A 26037-nucleotide genomic window follows, 5' to 3' on the forward strand; every position below is an offset into this window, starting at 1 on the left:
ATTTAGTTTTTGTCATTGAGAAAGATTAAATATAACAAATAGCAAGCAAGGACGTTATTGTTGAATATCAGAAATAAATCAGAAGCTTGAAGCTTTAGCAAATAAACGAATTAAATGATTCTCACTAACCTCTAGAGATAAAATCTTCCTGTTAGTTGAAAACACATTGTATCAAAATAACACAACAAAACCGATACGGACGTTCACCGCCGAAGTAAAACCAGACACGGCAACACTTTTGGAAAGAGCAGAGATGCGGGTGCGAAGAAGAATCACATTGATGGATAGGGAGCGAAGCGACCAAATAGACCATGCACGAATTGTAAAAATTATTAGCGAAAAAAATTCTTTGGTTTGGATGATCAAGAAAGAAATAGAGCACCAACCTGTAGTGAGAGTAGAGAATTAAGAAGAAGAAACTGTAATATCTAAATTCCAAAAGTTAATTTTTCAACACATTCACTCATTAAACTGTTAGAAGTTGATAAAAGGAATTACATGTAAGAAATTTGATTTTTTTATATTGGATTATATATAGAAAAGCACGTTAGTTGTATGTTGTAAAACAAACGTTCTGAGGAAAACTATGTAAAGGTCTGTTTGTCACTAACTGTGGGAAATTCTTTGAAATATTATTCAGGCTCCATAAAACAATCATATCTTGAATGTTTTTAGTTTTCAGTCAATATTAAAACACCAAAATAATAAAATCAGAAACAGAATTATAATCCATAAGTAGTGACAAATGATGACATCAATAGACAAACAAAATTTTTTAACTCACTTCACTACGAGGATGGTCCCAGAAATACCTGGCCTGACCTAGAGATGGCGGTAATTGCTTGAAAAATACCACTGTATTAGAAAGTACACAAACTGTACAGCATATGTTTCAAGTTTGAATACGCCACGTTGTTTAGTATTTGTTTGGCAGCCTTCAATAGTGAACGTTTTCAATGTAAACATGGAAAAAATTCATGATCGTTATGATACAATATTTTTATTTGAAAAGCCCTAGTCCTATCAATATAAAAGCTGAACTAGATTCTACTCTGGGTGAGACTGCTCTTTCGTTATAACAGTTAAATATTGAGTAGCAGAGTGTAATCGAGGCCGTACGACCTGCGTATTCCAGCATTGCCGGGGCCTACCAAATGAGGTGACGACTCCAGAAATGTTGAAGAAAATCCACAAAGCGATACTAGATGATCATCGCGTTTGCTCATAATGGACAAACGCGGCGTCGTGAAGATGTTCCCATCGAGTATTTGACAATGTCTCGCAGAAATAAAGCCGAATTTTTGAGCCAATTCATGAACATGGGTCCATCACAATGGACTGAAAAAAGAGAACCGTTTCCAAAGAAGGCAAATACCATTCCTGGGATAATTTAGATGGACTATCTTGAAAAAGGAAAAATATTAACGGCGAGTTTTATACGAACTTTTAGCTATATTTGGCTACGAAGAAATTGTTGTTGCATGAAGACATTGCACAAGCTCATACTTCCTTTGTTGCAATGGCCAAAAATATTGAATTCAAATTTGAATTGACGATTCTTATTATAAAAAGGGTATCGAACTTATTGAATATCGCATGGAAAAGTGTGTGGAGCTAAAAGGAGATTACGTTAAAAAATACAAACATATAGTATTGATTTTTTGTCGAACAAACTCAAATTTCACATTTTGCTTGAAAATACTTTAGTGAGTTTATGCTTCCATTTTGCGATGTCGTTACAGAAATAACTATCTTTTTACTAGATGAGTGGTCTCCAACACATTCTTCAAAGTACTGTTTCCAGTTATTGTTAGTTACGGAAAAAGGAAAAAAACCATTATTTTAGCGTTCCTCAAGGATATTTATTTTAAAAATTATGTCTAAAAACAAATTTTCATCGCAAAAAACAGATGCCTTTCATGCCAAAATGGAAGCTCCTGTAACAAAACTTTATTCTTGCATTCTTACATTAATTTGGCATTTCTAACATTTACTTACTCCTGAGATTATGACATTAACTTTCTGAATAACCTGTATAAATATTCTTTACACTAGAAAATCTAAAAATTTTCATTCCTAGTACAGAAACATGTCGTTGGTACCCTGTATATAATAATATAACAACCAAACATTAAATTATCTTTTGCAAGTATTGTTTACTAAAAATAACTGCGTTTCCCTATCATAAAGCAGGTACTTTTGTAGTGATAATAAGGTGTTAAAAACGCACAAAAATAATGACAACTTGTTTACACAATCATTTAGTTCATCTAAGCTAACCACTAAACTACCAAAAGTGATTTCTTCTAATGGACTTGTGTTTTCGAGTGCTTAGAGAAGTACTTAGTAATTACTATGATTACAGCTAAGATGTATATGAAGAAACACAGAAATGCGTACAGCCATTACCAATTGTTCCAATCGAAGACAACGCCTAAACAAATATTTTTTCATCTATCCTTGCCTACATAAATATTGTAAATATACACTTACTTACGTAAGGATCTACCACACCTGAGATACAACTTTTCTCACTTGGGTGAAATGCACTACTTAACTTTTCATGCTCATACAAACATTTATACATTGAAATTATTCGCACCCTTATATATGTGAATTATAAAAAACGCTGGGATCAGCAAACTTCTAAATTTTAAAATGCAATATATAAATATACATTTCAATAATCTGGTACTCTAAATTCTTGCGTAATTTTTCCAAAATTGATAATAATATAATATTGATTACTGCGCCCGTTAAATTGAGGATCTGATGATAATAGGTTATGGGGATAATAATTTCAGGATAATTGCAGGAGTGTTAAAATTTCAATTAACTAAAGATACCTTAATATAGTATTTCAGAAATAATATATAAGTGTGGGTATTCTGTCAGAGAGAATTTATAAGTCAAACAATTGTCCATATTTATGAACTTTTATGCAGAACGATTTAGAGCGTAGAATAAGATTCTGCGAAAGACTGGTGATTAAACTGAATAGAAAAAAATACAAAATCAAAATAATTTCTGATACCTAATCCGTTTTCCGCTTCATCTAATGCATTGCAATTATCCCCGATATTGGAAGTGTTCTGGGCTCTATATCCAGAAATACAATACTGCACAAACTTTATCCATATAATCTTCACAGTAATATAGTATCATTCATCTATAATCAGTATCCAACTTCTACTCTAATTATTATTATTAATAAATGAGTTATGCGAGAACTTTTCTATTTCTATTGAATATGTTCAACATACTGATAATCTAATTCTTCACTTCCATGGAAAATACGTCTCTTCTACGTTAAAACTCCTCCAAAATGCAATAAATCTACCAGAAGAGAAATCTTCTCGCCTGGGACTGTCATTTTTCTAAAACAAATCCAAACTGATAAAATTCTCTGGAACGACATACACTTTTTTATCTGAATTTGTTTCAATAGCTCCCCTCTATCTCTAAATCCGATTAAAATCCTCGGCATGGCTTTCGACTCTTGATTAAACTAAAATCACCATAATCATAAGATCGAAAGGATTCGTCTAAAGAAGCTTAACATAATTAAAACACTTCAATGGAGTCCGATACATTAATATCAACATTTTCCTCATCTTCCCATTTCTTCTATCCTCTCTGTCTCTACCTTAGATCACAAATAGTCTTATAAACAACACCTCACTTATCATCTACAACATTTCTAGAAATATTCCAGAAAATACACAGGATCTTACAAATCTTATTAAAATTTTGGTTGCGCAATCACTTCCAACCACAAACTCATTTCCTTACTCTTAACTACAACGTGTAGTTTTTTTATATAAAAAGCAAGCTCTTGCATATTTCCTGCCGTGTGGAGATATCTGTGGATATTGAACTTAAGCTTCAGTAGATTGCAGTATTCGAGAAAGACATGCCTTAGTAGCTAGGAAACTGCATGATGTTCATGAGCCACGTCTTTTTGTCGAGTAGGTCTTGTTGATGAAATTATGTTGGTCATCTCCGAAGAGCATTTATCGTGGTAGTATCGGTAAAACAGAGTCAGGTCAGCTTCATAAACTCTTTTGGTCCATACAGCTAATAAAAATAATTTTCACTGACCACTCAACAATCTGACTTCTATTGCACACTTGAAACGAATATACTGATCGCCACGCCAAAGAAGCCTCCAACAACCCTTCACAAATCCTAGTTCAGCATGATAATGACCAAAATATTGTTCCAATATTCTTCAACAGTACCACACAACATGCATCCATCTATTTTTCATCTTTTCTAAATTTTTTGAGTAGGGGAGAAGCTGTAATAATGAAAGGATTACATATTAACTACATCAAAATTACTCATCATTATTTGAGGTCGTGTCTTATGCCAAAAGTGTCACGTTCCTGTATCCTTCAAGCACATTTTCATCGACTGCAGATAATACTTCACCATATACCAGCAATTTCATTTAAAACATTACCTTAAGACGTTTTTTCATCTATTTTCTCAAAATCAAATTTGTAAGCAGCTAAATACAATATTTATAAATAACTAACATCATTTATATATATTTTTTGCAGGGTAACAAAAAAGGGGTGGTATATATATATATATATATATATATATATATATATATATATATATATATATATATATATATATAACGCTAGGAACTATACACTTACGCAAGAAATTAAACTTTTATTTTGCATGAAAAATTACATTCCATTCAAAAGTTGTTTGTTAATTTCCCTTAGGAAAAATCCACCATCTTGGTTCTTCTAGATCCCCATCTTCAATCCAGCTAATTTTTTGTAGTTTTATTTTTACTTGTTCTTGTAGTGGTACTCTTCGAAAATTGTGAGGACCTGCCTCAAATCGGTCTTTAGAATCATGGGAAGAAATAAGTTGTTCAATCGAAAGTTCTATTTCAACTTGAGATTGAAGTGGACGGCCGCTCAGATTATGCAGCCTCCCACCTTGATCCTCGTTGGCATAGTCTTTATCAGTAAGGACATTTAGATCTGGTAGTTGTATAAAAATCTCTTGTGCCTCATAAATGTAATCCATTTTAAGGGCCTCTTTTGATGTTACCGAACCTCTAGAAACAAAAAAATATGATTTTAAAAATTGTACTATCATCTAGTGTCTACTAGCCTAGCGTTACTTATGTGTAATGCACGATAAAAGCTGTCCCAAGGTAACTTTCGCTAACCTTTTTACCACAGAAAGCAACAACGGAAATAAATTCAAACTAATACTAAAATGTTTCGTAATACTTACATGAAACGAATACTAACTTTTTTTGTCAATACCCATAATAATTGTTTCAAAACATTCGTTAACAAATAAACAACCACATAAACTAACTGCATTCGCAAAAACAAGCCGTTAACACGGGCACCATTTAGCTTCAAAATGCTGAAGTATAGTTAATTTCAAACCGAATGCTGCAAATGTTACTTAGCGCTAGATTCTAATGGTTTAAGGAAGATTCGTCTGCTCTACAGAGATTAAGAAAGGAGTTCTCTAAAGATACCAGCTACCTAATCCATCCAATATAAGTTACGTAATGTAACAGTTGTGTAACAGCCTTTTATTTAATTTTCATATTTTTGTAGTTTCTGTACAAATCACCAATGCTGTAAAAGCAGTTTAAACTGAAATGAAAAACAGAACTGGATCAAAATATAAATATAATAAAAGTATCGACAATTTTCACTCAATGATTTCAATTATAATACATAATTTGAAGTATTTCCCGATTTCTACAGTTGACGGTTTTAGTTGTAACATCTAGTCCGATTGAGCCAACTTGATGCACGTTAAAAATATGATTTTCGACGCATCCTATATTGTTTTTTTCATAAAAACAATGGTGCTCTTTTAATCTGGTCGATTGTTAACAGTTTGGTACTAATTCGACTGCTTGACCAGGTTTCATAATTTCATAGTATATAATTCCTTTCCAGTCCCCAGTTTACTTTTAAGAATTTCGAATTCTATCGTTATGTCATCGACAATGTCTTGACAAATGGTTACATGCGTTTCAATAACGAATCGTAGATTTTCATAAGGTGCATAAAATTTCATGCAATCAGCTCATATAGCACCCAAATATCGAACTTTTTGTACTTCCAAACTGTTGGTTGACGCCCAGTGCATCAGAGTTATCTTCATAGTTTAAAAACCCATTAATCCAAAAGGAATCGGAGCAAACGAACCGAAAACTATTTCACCTCAATATTTTATGAGATTCCCTTCAAATTGCCCTACTGATAATATAAATGCAGGTTGCCATGGAGCAACCTCGTGCCATATTGTTCAAACCAAAATTATTTTCAACCAGACAAACTTTTTTATTTTATTTATTGAAATAAAAATAAAGAGGGTCCCATGACTTTTCACCTTAATATTTTTAGAGATATGAATTTTTTAGTGCTCGAAAAATCAAATTAAAATTATTTAAGCATGTAAATTGTTTAATTTTTTATCAGTTTATACTACTCTTTCGTTATTGTCATAGGCATTTATATTAACAATAATAAGATATATTGATATTTATACATTTTTGAAATCACAATTATATATAAATAATAAAAGGTAAGCGCGAAATTAACAATTTAAAAACAGGTATAAACAACGCTATTTTTTTAAATCTCTATTGGAATATCATTAACTATTGTATGAAGAATTGGAAAAAAATATTATTTGCATTTCATTTTTTTTTTAATTTATTTTTCATGGGTCAAAATTCGAGATTTTTTGAAGCTTTAAATATTCATATCTCTGAAAATATTAACTTTATCTCGAATAGTCATAAGACCTTTTTCATTTATATTTCAATTGAGAATGTAAAAAAATTGTCCGGTTGAAAAATAACAATTTCTTGCAATTGTTTAAATAATTTCAGTTCAAACAATATGGCATGGGGTTGCCTCATGGCAACATGCATTTATATCATCAGAAGGGCAATTAGAAAAGGATCTTATAGAAAATTGAAGTAAAATAATTTTCTACACTCATGCACGGATTCTTCCTGGATTACATATATCTCGATCAGTTACAGCTTTTCTGTGAAAGACCAACAGAAGCGTTAAAATATTTCACAACGAAATAAAAATTCATGATAGTTCATAGCCTTTTCTATAGTGAGAAATTAGCACGTTATCCAAACGTGATGATTTTTAAGAGAAACAGTTTTTAAGAAAACTTTCCTCACAAAAATTTACTGAACTTGGTTTAATTCATTTACCGTATTACCCAGATATGGAATTTAAAATTTCCAATATAATAACATACGGGTGTGTCCTGTTTTCGAAAAATTAAATGAAAATTGAGAAATTATTGTTAAGTTGATCCTATTTATAAAATGTGATGATTTAATCACATCTCTATCTAAAATATTGCCCTACACTAAATTACCATTAAAAAGTTAAACGTTCAACTTTTATTTATACAATTAATGGAGAATATAATTCGAAGTCCTCACGGTCTGAGGAAATATGGTTATTTGAAGATCCAACTAATATTGGTTAATAGTCAAAAAAATGGAACTCATCCATGATTTATTTATACCATGTGAGCTTTCAGTTTGAAACTATGTAAATCGCACAATTTGGATTAACATGAAAATTGAACAATTATTTAAATATATGATGAAAGTACATGCACTGACTAATTAATAATCGCATAGCTACAATCACCTACCTCGCTCTAAGAAAGGAGTAGTTTAAAAAATAATTAAGTACCATCGTATGGACTGAAGCTATAGAGAAATATGAGGAATCCAGAGTAATCGCACCGGACATATCGAAAGTGTTGACCAGGTTTGACATGCCTTCTAAATAAATAAAGAACGTATGGTTTGTCGTCCTTACCTAAAAAAGGTTTGTGGTCAACGCCCAGGGAAGCATATTGTTTACTCTCTTTCTCTAGAGTTGACCAGAAATTTGGACAGCTAGAGCATAGAAGAAAGGTCCCCGAACCGACTTTGTTTTACCGATACTACAATGGTAGATGCTCTTCCGAGCTGCTCAACATAATCCGGCTTATAGCAGTTTTTGGAAGACATACTAGACAGGCAGACGTGGCTATTGACGTTCGCCTGCAGACGTCCAAAACTTCAATTTATCAGAACTCATTCTTTTGGAAAAGAGCAAACCTGTAGAATCAGCTACCAAGGCACGTCTTTTCCGAGCACTACAACCTACAGAAGCTTAAGATCAATATCCACAGGCATCTTTACACGGCAGGCAACAGTAGAAGTAAAAGGTTTACTCTCTTGTGCTTGCTTTTTACATAACACAAAAAGATTATCATGAGGATTCTAAGTAAATTTATTATGCAGTGTTGTAACTATACCACTATAACTTCAAAAATGTTTTTAAATTTATTATACAATAAACAAACTATCTTTGTTTAACAAGCTATTATATTTTAGGTAGAATTATATTGTTGTGATTTATTTTAGTTTCATTAAAGATGTTTCACCAACTCTTTACGAAAGCTTCCTAAAGAGACTTAAGTGTTCTAGACTAAAGCGTGATTGCAAACGGCGTAGCTAGCGCCATCTATCCATTCTATAGTGAATCAAATCCCAATCTTTCTCGTAATTTTATACATATCATAGCAAATCGAGATTCTAAGAATATCCAAAGATTGTTATTGAAAAATAATCAACACTTTAGTATGTATAATTACTATCCAAGTAAGATTTACTATTAAAGATCCTAAAATTAGAGCTCATCTTAATAAATTTTCTCAATTGTCTGAGCAAATTACTCAAATTGTACCATAATTTTAATTCTTACACACTGCTAATTATTTCAGTCATCATATGTTTAGCTTCATTCTATTGAATTGAATTTTCAAGATAATTTTTGGTGGATGCCTCATGATAAAGTGATGATTTCGTATTATCGTGTTCATAGTTTTTTAGTTTAATTTATAATTTTATCTGCACTTATTTGAAGTTAATAATCTCGCAACTAAAGAAGGTCAGTTTTATTTAAAAGAACACTAAGACTATTGCCACACACACATAATTAGAAGCAACAATAATCATCTTCTACTTTTGATAACTCTGAAACTCAACAGCCTTGCATAAAAAATCCGATTTAAAATATTAAAAAATTTCGACACATGATGTTCTTGAGAAGATTGATAAATAATATACAATGCGGTTGATTCTCAGCAGGTAATCTCTTCAAAAATTGAATATTTATAATTAATTAACCAGTGAAGAAAAGTTGAGCTTTGGTTCCTTGTAACAATAATTATAATGTTAAAACACGCAAGCTATTTTCGGTGAATATATAAATTTAAAATCGTGTTGCAACATCATTAGCTAATTTATGGTGGTTCAAAAGGAAGAGAATAAATTTGATGAAATATCTAAATATAATATTCCAGCTAAGGTTTATTGTCCCTAAATTTTTAGTTCAAAAGGAATGTGATAAGTAATGTGATCAGACAAATATAGATTTGTTTGTTCATGAAAGAGTGTTTTCAGAAAAATTCTGTTAATCTCAATCAAAAGGTACGGATCTTTGTTGTCGGTAAAAATAAAACTGGAATATAAGCACGCGAAATTGTTTATGCTATTTTATGATTTATGCAAAAAGAAGTGAAAAGTAACACATTAATGATCGGTTACAAGTTACATTATTAACATAATTATTTAAATATAAATTTCGATTTTATTAAACTCTTATGGTGAATGTGGTTAAGATATATTTCACAACTTATTAATTCACTCTGAAAAAATGTTTGATTCTATTATTTTTTTTTACTTAAAATTAAGGTCATACATTGTAGTCATAATCCCAAATAAGGCTCACAAATACCAGTTTAAAAAAGATACCGTCTTATTAAAATTTCGGCTGGTAACAAGAGTTCATTTGTCGACTTGTCATATTTGCGAGAAATTCTAAAAATAAAACAGGAGATTAACATAATGATTATAAAAAGTTGCCAACTGAACAACTTTCGATTAACTTTGAAGGTAAAGCTTTCTCTCAGTGTTGAATATCCCCTTTTGGCCGCGTAGTACCGAGAAGACCCTTAACCTTTGAATTATTACTCGGAGTCACGCTGAAATAAAGTGTCCGATCAAAAAACTAATCGTATATTCGCGCATTGTGCTCTTTTATCACATACTTCCGCTCGAGCAGACCATCCCTGCATCTCGGCGACATTTATTCGGGGGTGGAATCAACCACACACTTTTGCTTATTATGATCTATATACTTTACAGGGACGGTTTTACGACTGTGACATAATAACTCTGTTCATACAGAGATAACAGTTGGAAATGTAGACTTATAGCAATGTCTTTCATATACAAGAATAAAAGATATTGTCTATTTTCCATGATTTTTTGCAGTACACCTAAATATATTACTTTCATAATTGTAAGTCAGTAAAATATAGAATAATTTTCATTTTCTTTTTGAATCAATATTCGTTAAAAAAAGTTTTCCGCTTAACCATATATGTATGATACTCATTCCCAGGAGTTGCTGCATTAACCTTACTATAAACATTATCAAGTCATATGAAAAATGATGACCATTCTCTATAAATTATTTACTATACTATTTCTACAACTATTTCTAATTTATTAATTACTAATATAGCTTAATACAAGAGTCATAAATATAAACAGAAATTTATTAATAAACTGGTTGTGCGGGTGTAATATGTATGATAGTCTTTACTGCTTTCCTTTATTTGAAACGAATCTCTTAGATCTAGAATGGGTGGAAATATGTTAACTCTTTTCATCATGTTATCTATTGAAAAACAAATTATTCAAGAGATCTCAGATTTTAAAGGATTAGTTATTTGTACATGTGAAGTATAAAATTATTTATAAATTTATGAAGACAACTTTTCTGGATAATATAAACATTAATTTCGATTGTTGTTTTGTTAGCGCAATTTTTTTAAACTTCCATTGTTCACTCATGGAGGATTGAATCACGCGCCACTTTCGAATTGTACTCGTCATATTTAAATTAGAGAGATATTAGATGTTTCACATTTTTCGTATATTCGTTTCATTATAAGTGTAACACAAAGTTATTTCAAATGAAAATCTAGTAACACAAAAGGTTTCGAAATTTGAGATTAAAAATTTCGTATTACAACCGTGGAAAACAACTTCTTATTTAGATACGTTATGAAACCATTTGATATACACCATTTTTGAAATTGTTTAAGGCACTATTCGTTTGAGTACATACATTTATAAATGTACTAGAATATCTCGTTTCAAATTCCTGCCCGCAAACCAATAATGATGTCTAACAGCTGTAAAATGCAAATACTAAAGTAAACAGTAAAAGGATCGTGATTCCAAAATAAAGTCATTTTATCTTTTTATCTTATTTACTAGTTAATAAATTGATAACATATAAAAATTCGATATTCTCACTAATTAATGTAATATAAATATGACGAAATGAAAATTCAAATATGAAATTACAAATTTTATGACAACAAATGTGGTGAGTTCACATTATTCACAAAAATATTTATATACTTTGATTCCATAATTATTTCAGTATTATTGTCGTCGTTATATAAATTAGTACCCGAAGGGTTCACAACATTTCTGTTTAGAATTTTGATTTTTACCAGCTTTATTTTGAAATGATATCTCATCGTTTCAGTCATAGCACCATAGGCCTTATAGACACAAGGTCTTTCTCCCACTCCTTCACGTTCACGGCTGCATTGCTCCAGTTTGCTATCCCTAGTTTCTGTAAGTCTTTCTTTCATTCATCTAGCCATTTTCTACATGGATGCCGCCCTCTTCTTCTTTATGGGCCTTCCCAACTTGTTAAAGCTCTTTTCGCCCACCTGTTATCTTCCATTCTGGCTCTAAGCCCCAACCAACGCAGTCTTTGTGCTCTTACTATATAGTCGATCTCTACCTGGCCATATAACCTTTTAATCTATGCATTTGTTCTTCTTCTCCATTCATCTTATTTCACTCGTATCCCTCCAAAATTTGTTTATAACGCTCCCCTCTCCCATGCATCTAGGCTGTTTTCCTCTTTCCTATTCATGACCCATGTAACACCGTAGGTTGTATAACTGTCCAGTGAATTCTTTGCACCTTAATAGGTTTACTAACCATTAAGATATCTATGGACCTTAATAGGTTTACTGGAGCTCCAATTGTTTTATTGCCTCTTGCCAATCTTTTGTCGAATTCTTCAATTTCATCTCTTTTACTTGTTACCGTCACTCCCAGGTATACCTTTGCTACTATAAATCATTCCTTGATATCGTAATCCACTATCCCTGAGAATCACCTCTAGTAGGCAATTAAGCAACACTATTGATAATGGCCCCTTTTGTTTCAAATTTTTTGAATAAGTTTCCTTCTATGGTTACTATGTTTTTGGTTTTGTTCAGTGTTATTTCCACCAATCGTATTCTGTTTTTTTGATATTGAATCATATGCCTGTTTCAAGTCGATAAATAATAGCTTCAAATTCAGTCCCTGGTCGTAGCTATCATTATGAATTGTTTTTAGTACAAAAATTTTAACGCTAGTCAATCTTCCTTTTTAAAACTTGATACTACTCTACTTTCAACCAAGTATTTGTATAACCTGTTTCGTATGATTCTCCCTAGCACTTTATACACAACATCCAGTAAGGTAATGCCCCTGTGATTAATGCAGTCAGCCCCATCTCCTTTCTTATATATGGGGCAAATAATTGCTTTGTCCCATTAGTTTTAGTACCTAGATTTTGTTTGATATGTTGAATATGCGGTTTTGCAGCACCTCTCTAATTTATTTACTTCTATTGGTATTCCATTAATTCCGTCACTTTTTTATTTTTCATATTTTTTATTACCTCCTTTATCTCAGTTTCCATTGGTGCTTCTACTATAGGGGTTAGGTTGCTTTCTTCCTCCTCTTCTTGTGACTCACCTTCACAGTTTTCCTCTATTTCTTCATTGAGAAGCTCATCAGAGTATCGCCTCCACCTATCCAGTTTTCTTTTTCTGCTTCTTATTAGACATCCGTTTTTACTTCGATATTATATCTGCCCAACTACCACTGATTCTTTGCTTCTTCTTACATCTTGGTAGAAACGTCTTATATCTTTATTTATATAGTATTCTTCTATTAGTTTCAATTAATTTTTGAACTATTTCGTTTCTTACTCCTGCATTTTTTTACGTTTCTTCTTTGATCTGTACACTCCTTTTTCCTTCATCATTGCACCATAGACATACTGTTTACAAATATTGAATGTTGAGTTTTTTATTATTTGCGCTATTTGGTATTTTATCAACTTGTCGGATATAATAACAAACCTAATCGATCACATTAACACTGCTTTCCGGTATAGTTGGAAGCAACCAATTACTGAAAAGTTTAGCCGTGGTATTCTGATTGCGGTTGCGTTGTCTTCTATATAATAGTGTCTCTGTTCATCATTATTTGAAAGAATCTACTTTTATATTGAGTATCTTCTGTATTATACCATATTTCATTGAGGTAGACGATAGATGCCACATTCTTAAACAATGTAGTATGTTAATCGGAGATTAGTTTCGTTATTAAACCTTTGTTTTTAATACAATTGAAGATAGATATTTGTTCTTGGTACATAAATATCTTTCTACGAAATATATCCTTAGGAAAATCTTCCTCACATTCAATTATATTGTCGTCACTTTTAGTTTTCTTCGGTTACTGACAGGTTTCATTACGATTCCTTCCACTGCTGTGCTATTGTTAATTGATGCGTTGTTTCTATTGCAGCAGTTGTTCCCAAACCACAACACTTTGATTATAAATAAACATTTTTTTCATAATTGTAGATCTAGAGTCAAAATACTTTAGACTCAAGGGGCAAAAATATGACTAAAATACTTTTATAGGAAAATTCGAAAATATTTGTATTGATGACTTTTACAAAAAGAGATTTTTCCAAATTTTTGATTATAACCTGATTAGGTACCGTTCTCACTATTTTGGATTGACAGTTTCTATATGATAAGATTATTTTAATAATATAACTATCTAAATAATTGGGGAGAGGTCTCAGTACTCACTGGTACATTGTTTGGGATCATCACTCGGGGGACTATCATAGATATTCCGAAAAACTCATGTATGGGCTGAAATATTAGGCGATAAAATAATTGGTCCTTTTTCATTGAGGGTAACTTAGATGGACCGGCGTATTTAGATTTATTAAAAATTGTATTATACCTGAGTTGGCTCATATATTTTCAAATCCAAGTTAGTATTTTCAATTACATTTAAAAAAAAATTCATTATTAGAAATAACATTATCACAAGCGAAAATATTTGGCTACAAGATGGTGCAATGTACAATATTTATTGTAACTTTGGTGGACTGTAAATGTTGCTATAACTCCGAAATTATGGTATTTGGGTATAGAAAGTATTACATGAAAAATAACCAGAATTTCTACAGGATACCTAAAAACACAAAATATATAGGATGATCCATTTGAAACAATACAGTTCGTTGTTTTTCCGGAAAATGAAAGATCTGACAACAATTGCCGTAATACCGGCTGTATCACAAGACCCTTATACACAAAAATTAATAGAAATCCTACAAGCCGTTTCCGAGATAATTGAGGCGTTCTATACATAAAACTAACTCTGTGTGTTGGGACAAATATTTCATACAAGTTTATACTCGTTCGGGTGGGGAGCTACTAAAGCCGCTTTTAGTGATATCTATTGAGAAATATTTATTCTATGTGGAAATAATAATTGATGAACGATGAATTGAAAAAGAAACCTCATCATTTTTTCTTCGATTTCAATGGAAGCAAATGTAAGTTACGAAGTTTTCAAGGGGCACTAGAATGTTTACGTTGTACAAAGAAATATTAAACATCAATAAACCGCTTTATCTTTCATTATGACAACGTGCTGGGCCACTGAAAGTCTATCTGCCGAATCCGCACCAGCTTTAAAACCAAACAATATATAATAAAATGAGAAAATGGAACAAAAATTTTCACATCATTCTCGGCAATAAGAAGACCACAATAGAGCAGATGAAATCCAGCCTCCCAAAAGTCCTTATAGTCATTTAAATTTCATGATACCTTTTTAATTTGTTTTTCGTAAAATAATTCCTAGTAATTTTGAACCTGACCTCGTATAATTTAAATAACTTTATGATTTAGAAAGTTTCAAAATAGTGATGGATAAACGAATAACTATAATTTAGTCTTATGAGAAATTTCAAAAAATATTTAATATTGTTTAACGCTTCAATTTTCAGCAACGATATCTACCATTTTTATATTTGAAAGAAAATGCCTTGTATACTTTATGTTTGTGAACTTTAAAGCTATTAAGCGATAGTTATTCCGAGATTATGTATTTCTTACTGTAAGATCTTTTTTCATATTCTACTTTATTTTAAAGCTGATCGCGATCAAAAATATGTATCGATCTATGACCAAAAAAATAACACAATAAGACAATTTCGTTTTTCGGCCTCATATTGTAGATCAGTCTCATCAATATCTATAAAATTCTAATAGATAATCACTTTGTATATACATATAATTTAAATGAGGGTACTAGTAATAATTGACATCATAACCAGTATGCAAATGTTTGAATAATGTCTATATTACACAACAGTCATATATAAATAACTTTATAATCAAGTTTATTTTCACAAATACTGTATCATATATTTATTGAAATTTTGAGGTAACTGTTAATTTTCTGGGTGTGTTGATACTTCCCAAATTACTCTCACAAGTTTATTCCTACTAATTTAATTAATTAAATAGTATTTATAATAATTAGAAGAAATGAGATATAATCAATAGTACCCGAAAAGGATATCCAACAAGTTTTTTTTAATTAACTATTTGAAGCAATCAATTATTTGTTTTGTAATGACAACATTTCTAAGTCAATCCTGTCCTGTCCTTTATGTGTGTGTGTCAGAATTCAACTTCTAAATCACCAATATCGTTCCAAAATCTAAAAGATGTATGGTGCGTGTGAGTATAAAAGAAAGTGAATGAAAATGCGTAAACTAACGATCTATGTATATGTTTTTTTACAGGGAAACATGTGTATTCGTTTAGAATAACATGTTTTATGGATTTGAGACTGAATAAAGAAAACAAAAGGAGACGATACCTATAAAAACTAGTCAAAGAAATATCTTAACAATGTGTGATATATTTGTTTCAGCTCAGGGGAATGTTTACTAATTGGAAAGTGGGTGATAAAATTAGTTGGTATTTTTCAAATAATTTATTATGTTTTTTTGAATAAAGGTATCTACAAAGTAATAAAATATTTACTATTTATATTTTTTATGACAAAATAAATTTCCTTCGCCACAGACCTGGATTGTTATTTAATTATCTGAAAAAATATAATTGATATGTATTATTCAGAATTATTCTATTATTTCTCAAAATATAGAGTTGCCCTGGTATCAATTAATGATATTCAATAATTATGCTAGAATGAGAAAAGACTATTGGGTGGTTTAATCAGAGCTATAATCTAACACATGAATATTTAATTTGTGCTTTATAAAAATTTTTAATTTTGTAGAGTAAATGATAAATGCTCAGTTTTAGTATTCTTCTTGCAAAACCAATGATTGTATATGATTGGGAATTGACCATCGTCCTAAAGGCCCAATTGTAAGATATTCAATGGTAACTCAGTAAAAAAACTTTTTCTTCAAAAAGTTCTTCGACTGTTAGATCTTCATGCGATAATTGTTTCATTTTTATCAATATAATGACTTGTATAGCCGTTCGCGGGGTTTATTGTCGTGAGATGGAGAATTTTTCGTCGGTTAAATTGTTTTAAAATCTAAGCAAATTAGGTCAAAAAATAATTTCTATTTCTTACAGAAGAATAACCTAATTAATTATACAACAGTAAGTTCCCTTCTTGAAATTATAACTCAACCATTTTAATCTCTAACTTCTGAACCATTAGTGTCCAGCTCCGAGTACCAGACATTCACAATGGATCTCCCAGTACGACAATGGACTTTGTTGATGTTCTTTTTAACAACCTATCGAATCCAATGGCATTATCAGCGGGCTTGCAGTCAAATAACAAGTCAAACGGCCGTTTGATCTCTCTACCTAATAGGACCTTTACATGTTTCTAAAAAAGCATTTTCTCTGGTTTTTTTGCAGCCAAACATCAAGTCAGGGGTAGTTTCAACTTACTACCCAATAAGTCCTTAACAGCTGTCTGAACTGAATTTCCAGCGGAATATGCACAAGGCTAACGAGTAATAGAGCCGATGCTTGTTTGCTCGTCAAAGAAACTTCGTCACATATCACTATTGTTGGAACTATAGACGCTATTTTAATTCATGAAACGCCATAATGCTATGGAGCGGCAATTGTCATAACACGTACTGTAATATAGTGTCTACCAGCCATTTCATCGACAACGCATTGAATGTGATTAACTCAATGTCGTTAGAGAGTTGCCATAACCACTACTTAAATCGCAGGGTATTCTCTCCCATTAGATTCATCACGTGGCCATTATTATATTTCAGCTTTTTTTAATGTTTCAAGTGAGAATAAGTTTACTCAATGATAAGGGGCGGCGTCATATTTCTTAGACGCGAAATCATACTACTTTCCTATATGACTCACTATAAGCCGTTGTATTTTGGATGTTGGTACTTAGAAACCTGTCCACAATCTCTCTAGATCAGCTTTCCAGCTTGTTCAAACGTATTATCAATGCCCTGCTTTAATAGTAGATTTTTTAGCCGTTCTGCATTTCTCGTCAAATTAATATTTTAGTCTTTCTATCATCGCTGATTTCCTGTTACGCTTAGGAGAAGTGTGTTTCTGCAGTCGTTTTTGTTAGTTTTCACGGCTTACGTTGAAGTCCTTGTTGGTGACCAAATTTCAATGTAATTGTAATGTAACCCGCTGTTAATATGAAACTTTGAGGTGTCTTTTTTCCAAATATGAAAGAATATAATTATTATTTTAATTTCTTCAATTTCCTCAACAAAACTCGAAAAATCCATACCTAAATCTCGTAGTTCAGAAACTAATATTTCCGATACGTCCATCTCTACTTCAATTCGAATGTCGTTATTTACCGATAATATGGCTGACCAATTTCACTTTTAGTTTATTATATTTTGATTGTTATAATAAAAATGTAAATAATTTACTTTACGATAACATAAATAAAATGTGCTTATATGTTTTCTGAACACTTAAAAACCAAATATAATTAATCACTTTTTATCATGATCTAAACGTCAGTATATCAACCCATAAAATTTATATCCTAATGTGAATTGTGCAAACAAAGAGTTATTGGTCATTTATCAAATATTTTGAAATAGAATTAGTATTTGTTTTAAGATATTCGATGTACCTATAAATGACTTTTTTAGATATTGAAATATTTATAATAACCATGAAGAATAATAGTGTTGATAGCATCAGAATTTTATAAATTTAGTTCATTTTTTTATGCGACAATAAATCATATACTGTTATCACTTATTAGTGCCTTAAATCAAAAAGGATGTTCCCATGAAACGTGTATCTCATTTTAATACATAAGGTGAGCTCTCATTAGTTGATTCGACTTATAAATATCTTGATTCTGCGTATAGTCATTAAATATTCAATTTAGAATTCCAATAATATTCTAGTATTTCCCAATGTATATCATTTGGTAATACTGTGTGCTCATATTCATGTTCAGGTTTTTACTTGTACGCAATGTTCCTTAGATATTCCCAGAAAATAGTTTAATAGCGATAAATCGGGAGGTCTGGATGGGCATTCTATTGTAGCCTTTCTTCCAATCCACCTTCCTTCAAGTAATTATACAGTAAATTGTACCTTCCACTGGAAGCCGAATTCTATTATATATATATAAGTTTTTACTGTCTTCATTTCTTGTATTATACTATTTGATTTCTATGTTTGTTCAAATTACTTCCTCTGTAGCTTCATCGAAACAGCTTATCTTACATGTAAAATGAGGATCTACATCTCTTTTGCTTTACGATTTCAGACAGATCTATTCTGTAGTAAGGATCATCTTCAATTGATTCTTGTAATAGCGTTAGTCAATAAGGTCGGAATGTGTTCTTTTTAGTAATGTTACAGACAGATCCTGTATGTGTAAGGATTTTCTACAAAATTTTGCATAATGTCCAAGGATTTTCTTCATCAGTTACGGTCTTTGGTCAGCCAGTTTTTGAACGATTTTTAGTTAAACCCTTTTTATTTTAAAGTTTCACAAAATACGTGAGCTACATAATTACAAGTTCTTTTGATATCTCCCTCTTCTAAAGAATCGTTATCCTTTCCTCGTCGGTCAATTGAGTGGAATGTTAAAAGTACATCATACCAATGAACACAATTCTCCTACCCACCTTATGATTATGGGAAATAATTCATGACCTTTAAACCAATTAATAACAGAAAAACTTTTGACATAAAAATGTGTTGGCAATTTTTATTTGAAGTGACTGTAACTGTATTAAAATGAGAACATGCTTCTGGACGGTTGTATTAAATTTGTGATTACATACATATTGTATGCTTCTAGTAGACTTATACAGATGGCCTAGATTTATTCTATTTAACTCACAGTATTAAATCTAATTTGATATGTTCGAAATTCTATGAAAAATTGGGACCAAATTTACCATTACCGCGACTAAATGATTGTTTTTATGACCAAAATAAAACTAATTTGTAAATTAATAATGAATTAATTATAACGATTTAGATTTCTATTTTCTCATTAGAATGGCGAGTGTTGCTTTCAACGATACGTGAAAGTTTTCTTGAATTTTCATTGACTCGTATTCGAATTTGTAAATAATAGGCATCTTAATATTTATCACTATAAACTTGAAATATTGAAATATAATAACTCATTTCAAAGGTCTCTGAATACTGTAAAGTCCTTGAATCGACTTTTCCAACAACTTTGGATCTATTGTGTACTCCGGACTGTTCACCTTCATTGGTTTTAATAATTGTAAATGTATGTAACGTAACCTTTGTCGATGGCAGATTGTTTCAGACCTGGGGTTTGTCTCCATGTTTCTGATTTCCTCTTGTTTTCCCATTTTTCTATGTTTATGAATTGATAAATTTTTGGGAAACCTATAAAAGGTTGTGTCAGTGATGATTTCTCATCACATCCTGGCACAAAACACGATTTATATACCATTTTTAAGGTCTTATTTACTTTTTATCATAAATTCAGTGTTTATTTTATACCTATAACGCAATATGGCGGGCTTACTGCAATGTTTAACTAAGCGAAAAATTTTTGGGTTTCCATTAATTTTTCCCCATAAATATTAATCAAAGAATTGAAAAAAATTATAATAAAACTTGTATATAAACTATCCAAAACTATTTTTTTCTCAAACCATATCGAAGATACATCAAATTCCAAGTAAAAAAGATTTAGAAGTGGTTTATGGCTATTTTTATTGTAACCAATACATATACAATTGAAGTAATGTTTATAGGATGTGGAGATGAACTCAGCATGCATGCGATTTGCTCAACGTAAAGTACACAGTCAGACCTAAGAGCAAATCAATAGTCACTAAAATTGAAAGAAAATTTGGAGAAACTAATCATGAAAAAATTCTAAATCCTGGTAATACTAAGGCATCAACAAACGTAAAACTTGATTTTGTATTGAGTATTGAAAATAGTTATCTCACTAAATTGCAACAAACACAGACATACCTCAACGGTATTTTTAACATATTTTGCAAAACGAAAAATACCATTAGTAAAAGCTACATTTCATTCAGTATTACTACACTACAATCCACACTTTATTAACTAAATTATGGTTTCTGGTAAGGTTACATTTTGCCTAAATAGTTCAGTCATTTGTCGAAATTGTAGATACTAGGACAATCTATCTCAGTAGTGACTGAAGGTCACACTCTAGACCATCGGAAAATTAAATGTTATTATCTGGTTACAACAACATTGTGCCCCTCCGCACTGTGCATTGAGGGGTGAATCGTTAGATAAGAACACACCTTTATCAATATAGGCAAACAATATTTTAAGAAACTCAGCGACTGAACTTCCAAATTGACTTTAATCTTAGTGAGAATCTTCCAACGCTTGCACAAATTCCCCAAATTATATTTATAAGTTCTGACTTTCCAGAGAATCCTCGTAAAGTCAGTAAACTTTTTTTCTACGAAAATTATTTACGAACTAGGAAAAGAAAGACTTCACACTATTATTGTATATTCAATTTAATACGGGCAAATATAGAATTGGAATTTCGAAAATTTCACTAAACTACAGAACTGTGTTATAAGCTAACAAGTAGAATGAAAGGAAAAGTTATGATAATAATGTCTCAGTTCACGTCAGGTGCACCATTTAAACAAAACGCTTTTGTAGGTGGATTATATTTTGTCTACATTTTGTACTTTATTATTTAGTTGTAGTGTATTTTTTATGTAAAAAGCAAGCACAAGAGGGTAAGCCCTTTTACACTGGAGTAATTCGAGTGTTATCTCCGTGTGGAAATGCCTGTGGATATTGATCTTGAATTTCTGTAGGTTAAATAAGTTAATATAATGATGGCATTTTAAGAGAATTCTCTTAGATAGATGGGGCGAATATTGAACATACCTACTTCTCCGATTATGGTCATATATGCCACTTTTAAACTTTTTAATTGTAAATTGAAGAATTATAAATGGAAAACCTCAGCAGCAGCCTTAGGGAGTGGCGAAAAGGGTAATCGCCCGGGGCCTCGCTCTTACAGGGGCCTCGCGAAAAAACCCAAGCAAATTTTAAAAAATATCGATTTTTCTAACTACTATTTTTTATTTAAAACATGTTTTTGATCGTTGATCCCATGATTAAGGTTATAAAATAAATGTAAATTAAAAACAGTTAGTTAAGTAGTTCATTCATTCAAAACATAATTGAAAACTGCATTATGTAGTACTTGAAAATAGTACTTCGAATCACTTGAAGATCGGTTTTTCAATAGCATAGCACTAGGGAGTCGGGGCATAATGTTCTGCACCTCTATCAGAGTTTCATTCTATTTACTAACTGTTGTCATGTTCATATCTTCCAATTTTATTAAATATTGCGTTCTTATAGTATTCAAAGTATTGACTGAGCTGGAAAAGTGTGAAAAACTGCGTGATACTCAAAAATGTACATCTAATTGTATGTGCGCAACAAAACAGGATTTCTGAAATGGGTTCACGAGCTCATAATACCGGTAGAAAATTTGAATCAGGTAGTTCAAAAAGAAAACGAGTAATAAAAAAAAACAGGTTAAAGAAAATATACGCTGAAAATATTCTTTCCCCATCAACATAGGTGCTGCCGCCGTCATTAAGTGAAAACAGTGAGGATGATTATAAATTAACTAAATCATTGTCTCTTGGGTTACAAATGCCATCGTCAACGCTATCCATTCAAGAACACGAATCTGAGTTCGAGTCTATATCTACATGACCCCGGTTGTGGCCAATAATAATTACTGATGTAGACCGAATTAAGATTGCATTAAAAGGCACAATCCGGGTTAAAGTTGATTTATTTCCCGCAAATGATAATGGACAGCAATTCAAACAAAGGATGTATACCGTTTACTGATTTCCGTGTCGAATATTAGGGCTATAAAATACAAGATTGGATCAAGTGAAGGAGTATGTGATTGGAAAATGGCTTAAAACGCTATTCCTCTATTGAAAACTGGCCCAGTCACAAATTGAACAAGAAAGACAGCGTTGGATAGAAATTTTAGAGCGACTGCTGGTAATTATACATTTTCTAGCATCTCACAATTCAGCTTTTAGGAATCATAAAGAGAAGTCAACATCTGACTTAGATTCGATTTGATCCCATGCTGACACTTCACCTAAAACATAAAAAGAATAATGGAAATTCACGTGAAGACTCATATTGTAGAAAAATTAATAAATATCACTCGGTTATTCTTGGAGTAACTTTCAATTAACATAAGATTTTGTGAATCTCGCAAATAATAGATTAACAATTTTGAATGCACCCTAACACTATAGCGTTCGTTGACAGCTCATTTTACCATTCATTTCCATAGTTTGTCATGACACAAGTTCATATCTAATCCTAAATGTCCAATTTTTGTTACTATATGAACCAAAACTAATTTGACAGTAATTAAATTGAACAAAATATATTATATTGAAGGTAAACTGTAACTTAATGTCTCGACTTACCTATTTTATACTAAATTTTTCCATCAAAAAACTTTTCCAAAAATTAATACCTGCGGGAAAACGTCCTTGGCGGAAATATTCACATTTTTTCCTTGACTACTAAACTATAGAGTAGGCTGTAAGGAATTAGCCCTTTGCCCCTATTTAAGCTACTCTCATATTAAGCAAATTTCAATGCTTTCAAATATATCCAACAATTATTGGTCATTACAGTATAATTGTGAGTGTTGGTGTAGTGGTGGTGTGAACAGTGTGTTCAGTATGAATTGTATGAAGAAATGAATATGTTCATTCGTGACACTTATCACAGTTGCGTCTGCTCAAAGGAGTTTTCCGAGGCTTGTAATTATTGAAACTTATCAAAACATATCTGAGGAATTGGATGACAGAAGATCGGCCTTCAGCACTTACCATTCTTTCAATTGATAATGACGTAGCTCATTGGTTAGATTATTGTGCTTTAATTAAAGATTTTAGTCGCAAAATTAAAAATTATCATCTCTGTATTAGTTAATTTTGTAAATCTTATAAAACTTTGTAAAACCCAAATTCGATTTATTTGTATAACTTCAGCATTTCTCTTCAAACATGACAAATACCTAAATCAAACAACCAGACGTATTTTCGCATCAGATACTTTTCACGAAAGACAAAGGGCCTCGTAAAAACCTGCCGCTCGCAATGGGTAAGGCCGCCTCTGAGAAACCTAATTATTTCAGGGATGCAAAATAACTATATACATATAGATTGTATAAAATATCACCTATATATTCATATTTATATCAAACGAAATGTGCACATGTCTATATTACTAATACATGTTATTTGTTCATGAATTCGCACTTATTATGGTTATCAGTGATAATGCTTCGCTATTAACCAATCAAATGTAACGTAGTAATAAAAATGTGTTAGACCATATCTACAAAAAAACTATGTACTCTCCCATTAGTAATGTAAATGATACATTTAACTATTTCGCAGTTGGAGCAAATATTAGACATGTTTACCGAGACTTTAGAATGCAAATCGATTCATGTTTTAAACATTCCGCTAATCTTCATTTCAACTAAACTTTTCTTAAATTGCTATAAAGCTGCATTTGCCATTTTAGTCAATTAGTTTATAATAGAGCTATCATTTATGGATGATCACAATTTTATCTGATTTGTCTTCTTATGTAAATTAGCAAAAGCAATAAACTATAATGATTATTTGCTCATTTGCATTCAGTATGAAAATGTTTGATACTAATAATATGTATCATGTTTAAGAGCGTTTTATTCAAATAGTTAAAACGCCACTTTTGACATCGCCAATAGGTTAATACATTCCATTATGTCATCTTTATGGTACAAACCTACTACTTCTATACTTCGCTCAACTCTTTTTGATGCAAATAAAAATTCTACCTCTTATACTAGTAAGTAATGTGTTGTTAACTCAGCTTGCTTTGAGAATTTCAGATACATGGACATAGAAAAAGTAGGGAACGCCCGTCATTGAACTTATATTATAGGCACGTGAAAGTAAAACCTGTAGTACGGTAAGGGGTACAGCACTTCTCTCCTACCGAAGACAACTCGGGCAGTTCAAACTCAAAAAAATATCTAAATTGTTTTTCGTATTATTCTTACTTTTATTTTTACGTTAGTAGGTGTATAAGCCTCTAGAAGTATTGAAAAAACTAGAAGAAACTAGAATCACAATCTAGATATTCTTGAAATCCATCTTATTTGGAACCCTTTAAAACAAATATTCATACATATTTTATTAGGTATTTTAGACGCGACTACAACAAAAATTGCCTTATACCAAAATGATAGTCAGTTGGTCGCAGTTGTTAAAAAAACTGTACATATATATATTCTCTTGAGATGATCCGGAGAGGCTCTGAAATTTTGTGATGCATTGTGATGAAAATCCAAACTCTCCTAAGAGAATAGTATTTTGATTTTTGTTTAAATAGTTCAGTAAATCGATACCATTATCACTACTGAACTCGGAAAAATCCTCACTGAATCAAGACAATCATCAGAGAAAACTTTATTGAACCCTACTCCAGTGGAATTAAATAGCTAAGCAATATTTGGAACATCATAGTATGATAGTGGCTCCGAACAGAATTGCAGCATTTCTGAATCCAAATAATAGATTTCGCAAAATGGTGCCCCACTACATTATGGTTTATGGAAAATCAGTTTGAAGGAAGGTGGATTGAAAGACGTGAATCAGTGGAGTGGCCACCTAGGTCACCTAATTTCGCTTCTGAAGAGAGTACGTTAACCGACCAAAAAACTTAGAACAAATTGGTACTAAAATTACTCGTGTAACTCCGCAGATGATCGAGAAATCTGTGAAGGCTGGGACACACGTTTCATACACTACTCCCAACCGACTCCGGTCCGATTTTGCTCCAAAGAACGGATCTGTGCGGGATCGGAAGGGGTGAGCACATATGTCCTATACGGTTCCGAGTTCATTCCAATTTCCAGCTCCAGCTCGATACATTCGCCTCGTTAGTCTGGATTCATTAAAAACGCGAAAGTTTCTGCACACAAATGTCAGAGAATAAGGAAAAATTCAGATTTTGAGAGCATTTTTATTTTCTTATTACCGTCTTGATTTATTAGATATATATTGTACTACCCATTCAATAAAATTGTTCATTTCCTTTTTAGTTAATTGTGTTTATGCCTTTACTTTGTACGTAATAAGTAGGGATAATATTTTAATCTGTAGCATACCTTTGACA

At 31.5% G+C, this 26037-nt stretch overlaps 1 protein-coding gene across 1 annotated transcript in view; it reads left to right on the forward strand.

The window, feature by feature from the left end:
- LOC130898048 (uncharacterized) overlaps positions 1–26037 on the forward strand; it is a 241881-nt gene that overhangs the window by 140552 nt on the left and 75292 nt on the right. The gene's annotated exons all lie outside the window — the stretch shown is intronic.

The sequence above is a fragment of the Diorhabda carinulata genome, chromosome 9, assembly GCF_026250575.1.
Source record: "Diorhabda carinulata isolate Delta chromosome 9, icDioCari1.1, whole genome shotgun sequence".
NCBI classification, from domain to species: domain Eukaryota; kingdom Metazoa; phylum Arthropoda; class Insecta; order Coleoptera; family Chrysomelidae; genus Diorhabda; species Diorhabda carinulata.